General features: G+C 41.0%; 1 long non-coding RNA gene across 1 annotated transcript; it reads right to left on the reverse strand.

Moving 5' to 3' along the window:
* Positions 1-447: 447 nt before the first annotated feature.
* LOC143996911 (uncharacterized) lies at positions 448-3003 on the reverse strand. The gene is made up of 2 exons (XR_013277612.1): positions 2547-3003; positions 448-1028 (listed from the first exon to the last, which is right to left on the reverse strand). It is a non-coding gene; the product is annotated as an uncharacterized LOC143996911 (long non-coding RNA).
* Positions 3004-7804: the final 4801 nt, after the last annotated feature.

The raw sequence follows: 7804 nt of genomic DNA on the forward strand, positions 1-7804 counted from the left end.
GTAGATCAGCAGTTTTTGAAACACTCAGACCAGCCTGTCTGGCAACAACAACCATGCCATGTTCAAAGTCACTTAAATCCCCTTTCTTCCGAATTCTGATGCTCAGTTTGAACTTCAGAAAGTCATCTTCACCACATCTAGATCCCTAAATGCATTGAGCCATTGCCAAGTGATTGGCTGATTAGCAATTACCAAGCATTTGAATAGGTGTACCTAATGAAGTGGCAGGTGAGTGTATATCCAAAAAGCTGTATAGACCCATCAATAAAAAAATATCAATATATGTTCTATTTTCTATTAATTGGGGAAATACACCCCACTAATATTAGTTAATAAGGATAAGAAGATATGGTAGTAGTGGAGTGGCCCACCATCCTATAGACAGAATGATTCCCCCAAAGGAATGGGATTATGTGGGCACAATGTACAAAAGTGTGATAAGATGTATTAAAATTTAACAATACAATTTTATTGACACAATAATATTAAAAATAGAAGAGAAACAATGCATGGTTTGTATGGCAGCTAAAATGGAAATGGGAACAATACATAGATACACAGGATGTTGGCCTCCTAGTGAGTGAGGCATGGCCGCTACATGCACAAGATTCCGACGCGTTTCAGAATACTGATTCTTTCTTCAGGGGGTTAGTAGCATTGATGTAGGTATCTGTACTTTAGAACAAAAAATATACATAAGTACCAAAGATATAAAAATAGACATATATGTTGGAAGGCAACATGGTTTAATATCATATTTCTGGAGTTTTACTGCCTTGTTGATACAGCCATGTGGCTTAAGTTGGAATTTGCAAGTTGACCCAGCAGGGTGTTCAAAACAAGGAGTCATAAATGGGAATTCATATCCTAACAGCATGTTCTTGTGTAGGCCTCTTGATGTGAGGTATGGGGGTAGAGGAGCAACATATAAGACCTCCTGGAGAGGTGCGAATTCAAGGAATGATCCGGGTCAAATAGCGGTGATACATGGATTAATGTTGCCCCCATTGGACACGACAGCATGATTCCTAGAGGATGGGCAGAAGAAGAATATATTATGAAGGACTGCCTCTTATCGATTTTCATTTGTCAGAATCCTAGATAGGCTGGCAGTGAGTGTTGTGTGGGTGGTGTCTGAGTGCAATTTAAAAGTAGTGGCTGGCTGGAGTAACTTCTTCTTGCCCCAACTAAAAGCTACTGAATACAGAGGATGACCGTACGTAAAGAATAATTTATGTTCTTTTGTTTTATATTCTCTGTAATATTTTGTTTAGCCCTTGTACACACAGTCGGAAATTCCGACCACAAAATCCATTGTATTTTTTCAGACGGATTTTGTCCGAAACTGGTGTTGCATACACACGGTCGCACAAAGTTGTAGGAAAATCCAATCGTTCGGAACGTGATGACGTTCGTTCATTCCGACGGGACTACGTTCAGCCTAGTAGCCAATAGCTTTGCTCTCGTACTTTGATCTGAGCATGCGTAGCACTTTGTCTGATTGGAATTCTCTAGAAACGATCGGAAAAAGTCCGATCAGATTTTGTTGTCGAAAAATTTGAGAACCTGCTCTCAAATTTTTTCCGTCGGAATTTCCAACGGAAAAAGTCCGATAGAGCCCACACACGATTGGATTTTCCGACAATATAATCAGATCGGACCGTTTCCGTCTGAATTTCCGACCGTGTGTACAAGGGCTTAGTGTTTTATGTTAGCATTCCTACTTTCTTGGGAAACAAATGAGATCCTTGCTTACCGTATTTATCGGCATATAACACGCACTTTTTTCCCCTTAAAATCAGGGGAAAATCGCGGGTGCATGTTATACGCCGATCCTCCACGATTTTTGCATGATTTTTGAGCTCTGGCCAGCTTTCAGCCACCTTCGGCCCTTCTCGCGGCTTTCGGCCTCCTTCGGCCGTTCTCGGGAGCGGCCGAAAGCTGACGAGAACGGACGAAGGCGGACGAGAACTACCGGGCGCCGCCGAGATACACAGAACATCTCGGCTGCGCCATTTTTAAAATCTGAAATGAACACTGACAAGGGGACAATGATGCACAAGGCTGCATTACAAGGCTGCAATGATGGACAAGGCTGCAATGATGGACAGGCTGCATGACAAGGCTGCAATGATGGACAGGCTGCATGACAAGGCTGCAAATTACACTGATAAGGGTGCATTGATGGGCATTTAAATGTAAGTTTTTTTTCCTTAAATTTCCCTCCTAAAAGTTTTTTTTCCTTAAAATTCCCTCCTAAACTTGGGGTGCGTGTTATACGCCGATAAATACGACATTTAAGCAGTGTGTTTATTTTTATAGCTAGCCTTGTTATTGTACCATCACCATTAACTTTAGCAGAGCTTTGATAGACTAGTTAACTATAGGAATAGACAAGTTAATACATAATTATAATAAATCGGGAGAATCAAAAAACACCCCATATTTATATCCCATAGTGTGACTCTAATAAAAAAAATGTTTAGCCAATCCAAGCAGAGAGCTTACTTTACATGCATACATATACTCTAATAAAATGCACTTACATGTCCTAATGAGGTGAAAAGTGTCCATACAACAGCCAGGCAGATTAAAAACAGGAAACATCCATTATGTGAGCAGGGAGGTGGAGAGTCCCAGTATGTAGGGAAGCTAGAGCAAGGACCACATATGCCCTGGGAGCACACAGAAAGGTAGCCAGCCTGAACACCCAAGATCTAGTCAAAATAATATATGAAAAGAAAGAGAAAGAAATTCAAATAATAAAATAAAAATCCCAGAACAGCTATGCAGAAGGCTAGTAGCTAAGCATGAGCTCCCATGCTTCAAGCTGGTAGTAAATACAGGTACTGAAGCCATCCCTCGCTTCCAGACAGGCTGGCGTCTGCAAAACTGATAGGCAGGCCCCTCCCCGGGCATGCTGCTGTAACCCCTTGTTAGAAGAACTGAAGTTGGCAGGAACACTGTAACTAGCAGGTCTTGTCTGGGCATGTCGTTCGGCACCGACTGTGCCCAAGCAACTGAGAGCAGATAACCGCTGCCTTTTCTGGTGGTTGTCGGTAGCAATAATAAAGTTTTTAGCCCAAGTCTCACTGAAAGGAACACTCTTAGCACAGTCCCACCAGCAGGCACCCGCAGGCTTACCCCTTACTCCCGGGCAACAGTAGACATCTCCAGGCACACTTTATTGTATGAACGAGGTGGCATAGCGAAAGTGAGGCTGCAATTGATGGGGGTGTTCAATATTTTTCAGTTTGTTTGCACTCCCCCAAATTTTTTTAGTACCAGCTGCCACCGCTTTCCAGAAGACACCAGAACATTCTGGAAAGAAGTGGGGGATGTTGGTGATGCTGCCTGTGAGTCACCCAGCTCTGCCCTGAATTACTCACAACCCAGATAAAAACACACACCCAGGCTTGGCTGCCAGCCAAGCCTGGAAATTGACCTACTCTAATAAAAAGCTGAATACTACACTTCTAGCACACTAGAGGGTGATATATATAATAAACACTGATGTTAAAAGTAATCTTTGTAGATACAGATTTTTTTTTTAAAAAAAGCAGTTGATTTGATTTTTGTTAGATGACCACTTAAGGACTGAGCCTCTTTTTGAGATGTTTACAAGTTAAAAACTGTTTTTTTTTGCTAGAAAATTACTTAGAACCCCCAAACATTTTTTCTAACACCCTAGAGAATAAAATGGTGGTCGTTGCAATACTTTCTGTCACACCATATTAGCACAGTGGTCTTACAAGCGCACTTTAAAAAAAAAAAAAGATATACTTTTTTGATTTAAAAAAATAAGACAACAGTAAAGTTAGCCCAATTTTTTTTATATTGTGAAAGATAACGTTATGCTGAGTAAATTATACCCAGCATGTCACACTTCAAATTTGCGCCCGCTCGTGGAATGGTGACAAACAGGTTGCATGTTTTAAGTTACAGAGGAGGTTACAGAGGAGGTCTAGTAATAGAATTATTGCTCTCGCTCTACCGATCGCAACGATACCTCACACATGTGTGGTTTGAACACCGTTTTCGCATATACTCACATATGCGTTCACTTCTGAACTCGAGCTCAGTGGGACGGGGCACTTTTAAAAAAAAAAAATTCTTATTTATTTTACCTTTTTTTTACACTGTTTAAAAAAAAAAAAGAGTGCCACTTTTATTCCTATTGCATAGAATGTAAACATCACTTGTAATAGAAAAAAAGCATGACAGGACCTCTTAAATATAAGATCTGTGGTCAAAAAGACCTCAGATTTCATATTTACACTTAAATGCAATAAAAAAAATTAATAGAAAAATTGTTATTTAAACAAAAATAAAAAAAGGCCCTTCAAGAGCTGTGGGTGGAAGTGACGTTTTGACGTCGCTTACGCCCTGCATTGTTACGGAGAAGGGTGGGGGTCATCTTCCCCTCACTCGTCTGCATGCCCAGCAAGGATAAAGATCCGATCGCCGCTGCCGACGGCTTCAGTAAGTAGCGGAGGGCACCCGAGCGTGGCGGGAGGGGGCCCCTCTCCCGCCGCAGCTCATGGTGAATCCACCGCAGAGACCACTCTTATCGGAAACCGGACCTTCAAAATAAGGACGCATATCGTTGTGCGGCGGTCCAGAAGTAGTTAATATGACTAATTCTATTTTGACTGAATTGTTACAAATACTCATATAATGATTCAACAGAGTTAGCAACACAAAACATAACTGTAATGCAAGACAAATCTCAACGTGTTTCGTGAATACTCATTCACTTCATCAGGAGTGGATCTTACTGACAGGGTGTCTATGATATGGGACAATAAAGATATATTTTTATAGTTATAAAAAAAAATATTATAATAATAAATACATCCTGCCAAGATGGTTGATAACAAGCAACCCCATAATGGTAGACCATACAAGCAAACATTTATATATCAGCTTCAAGAGTTAAGTTAAAAAATGTTATAGCACATCTGGATTGTGGCTACCAAGGGTGTCTGTCCCCGGAGCTGTGGGAATGAACACAGCTTGAACTGGATGGACTAGTGGTTTTAGTCAACCTTACCAACTATGTAACTAAGTAACTATGAATGGGATTTACAAGGGGGGCAGACAGGCATAGATGTAAACAATAAAACATTGTGGCCCAAAATAATAAAAATATATAATACACACACATCTCAAATGAAAAAAAATAATCTGGATTGGATTATAAAGGATTGAGGTACATCATCCGATGTACCAGACCACAATAAATAGGTTGTAGCATGTTTCCTATTAATTCCCAATATAACAGGGCATTCCCATTGACTAGCAATGTAAGGAGTCACTCCACTGATCAACAAGGGAAGGGACATTGCTCCCACTGACCACAAATACAGTATAATGCCGTGTACACACGGCCGGACTTTTCGACAGCAAAGGTCCATCGGAGCGATTCCGTCTGACAATTCGACTGTTCGTGGGCTTCATTGGACCTTTGCTGTCGAAAAATCAGACCGGCTTTAGATTTAGAACATGTTTCAAATCTTTCCGACGGTCGAAAAATCAGTTCGTCTGCATGCTAGTCAGACGGACGAAAACCGCTAGGGCAGCTATTGGCTACTAGCTATGAACTTCCTTATTCTAGTCCGGTTGTACACCATCATGTTCAAATCCATTAGACTTGGTGTGATTGTGTGTGGCCAAGTCCGTTCGTTCGGAAAGTCAGTCGGAACTCCTCTGAAAAGTCAGTCGGGAAGACCATCGGACATAGTCTGCCGGAAAGTCCACTGGACCACCCATCCACTGACTTCCAATATGAGACAACATCCTTTCCACTGACCAACAATGTAAGTAGGGAATTCTGCCAGTGTCCACTAACGTAAGAGTATCTTTCTCCACAGACCACCTATTTAAGGGTTCATCTCTCACTGATCATAAATATAATGGAGCCATTCCCCGATGTCCAAACATGTAAGGGGGACCTTCTCCAATGACCATTGATTTAACCTGTTGCTGCAGGTGTCACATATTTATTGTCTGCAGTAGTGTGTATACGTCTTTAACATATATACAAAATAATGGCCTGCCTATTTTAACACAACACAATCCTGTTTATGGGAACATTGCTTTAAAATCTTTGTGTGTGGTGAGTGACTGAAACATGTTGTTATAAACTTCTTCATGTTCAAATTATTTATTTTGGGGGGTGTTAAGCTCTTGACTCAATTTTTTTTTGGGGTCATGGTAGTGGCCACCATGACGGGGGGGGGGGTCTGCACATGGCATAGTGAGCTTCTGGTGAAAACTTTCACGACAGAGTTGTGCAGGAAATGCTCCGCCATATCACATCTCTGCTTTGTCACACAATGTAGTGCCATATCCCTAAGCACAGGGGCAGATTAAGAATATTAAACACCACATCAGCTTAAAGTAACTTCCTTGTGCAGCTCTGCATTGAAGTATGTGCCTGCCACCTTTCAGTTGTACACTTTACATTAAATGTGTGATAGAGGACAGCAGCAAGTTGTGATAATGGTGCTAACATGGGACAACAAGGAGGTAAGGGTTCGTGTGCACCAAAACGTGCATTTGGGGTTGGGCACCAGCAGGTAGGCCACTGTTCATAGTTAAACACTAACTTCTAAAGTCTCTACCCACTGCTTCCTAACATTACAATGAACATAACTGAGAAAGAGGAAGGGTGGTTGCTGGAAACATTTCCTCTATAGTTTCAGTTTTTAAATCAACTGAAGTTCAACATTTACACTAACAGTCTATAAACCACAGTTACAAATTTACAAGGGGGTTGATAACATAGTACAGACACAGAACAATGAAATTTAAAGGAGCAAGGTCATCTTTTGGTTTCAGGAAAGCTTTACCCTCATTGTTAGAGTTATGCAGTGTGGTAGTGTGTGTAGTCCCTCCCTAGTAGTTTACAATAATTTCTTCTGGTCTGGGTGTAAATATGACAGCAGAAACTCCATGGTCAAGACATGTGGCTCAGTACTCTCCCAGTCTACTTCCTGGAAATTCCCCTTTCTAAAAATATAAAAGTCCTCCAATCTGGGGTTTCTGGCCCAGCTAGCAGGGAAACAGACTGATGTACATAAATAACTCTATGACAGCAAAAAGCCTAGCCACTTATAATTACAGACAGTAGAGGGCAGCAGATCCCAAGTATTATTATATTGTAATACTGGACTATAATATGTGAACTATGTTTGTGCTATAGGTATACTATAGGTCTTGCACTTTTCTTAAAGGATAAATACACCTTATTAAAAAAATAAAAATAAATGCAAATTTTTTTGAAGGTAAAAAATATATTGTTTTTTTTCTAAGGAGACTGCAGAGCCTGTGATCAGCAGGTGTCTAGCTCCTTCAGACTCTTAGGATAGCTGTCTGTGCAAATCTTGTACAGGCAGGCAGTTACCTGAGAGCAGGAAAATCAATGTGTAGGCAGGTGCAGTCTACTTTCTTCATTGTATGCTCTCTTCTCTTTTTTTTGCCCTTTCCTTTATGGTTTTCTGGGTCACTGGGGAAGCTATCCTATTGGATGCTGCTGCATCATGTGACTCTGGTGGCCACCTTGGGTCAGGTAGAGCCTCTTCAAGGCCCTGGCTTCCAGGGTTGGCATGCATTTGCAAGTTGGTAGCGTAGGGACAGCCACCCCACTTTTTAGAGAAAAAAACAAGGTGCGCTGGACTAAGTGCAGTATTTAAAGGGGTTGTAAAGGTTAGTTTTTTTATTTTCTAAATAGGTTCCTTTAAGCTAGTGCATTGCTGGTTCAATTAACTTTTCCTTCGATTTCTCTTCTAAATTTTTTTTC

Source organism: Lithobates pipiens, unplaced genomic scaffold (assembly GCF_037356315.1).
Source record: "Lithobates pipiens isolate NorthernLeopardFrog02 unplaced genomic scaffold, aLitPip1_a1.2 Scaffold_19, whole genome shotgun sequence".
Classification (NCBI taxonomy): Eukaryota; Metazoa; Chordata; class Amphibia; order Anura; family Ranidae; genus Lithobates; species Lithobates pipiens.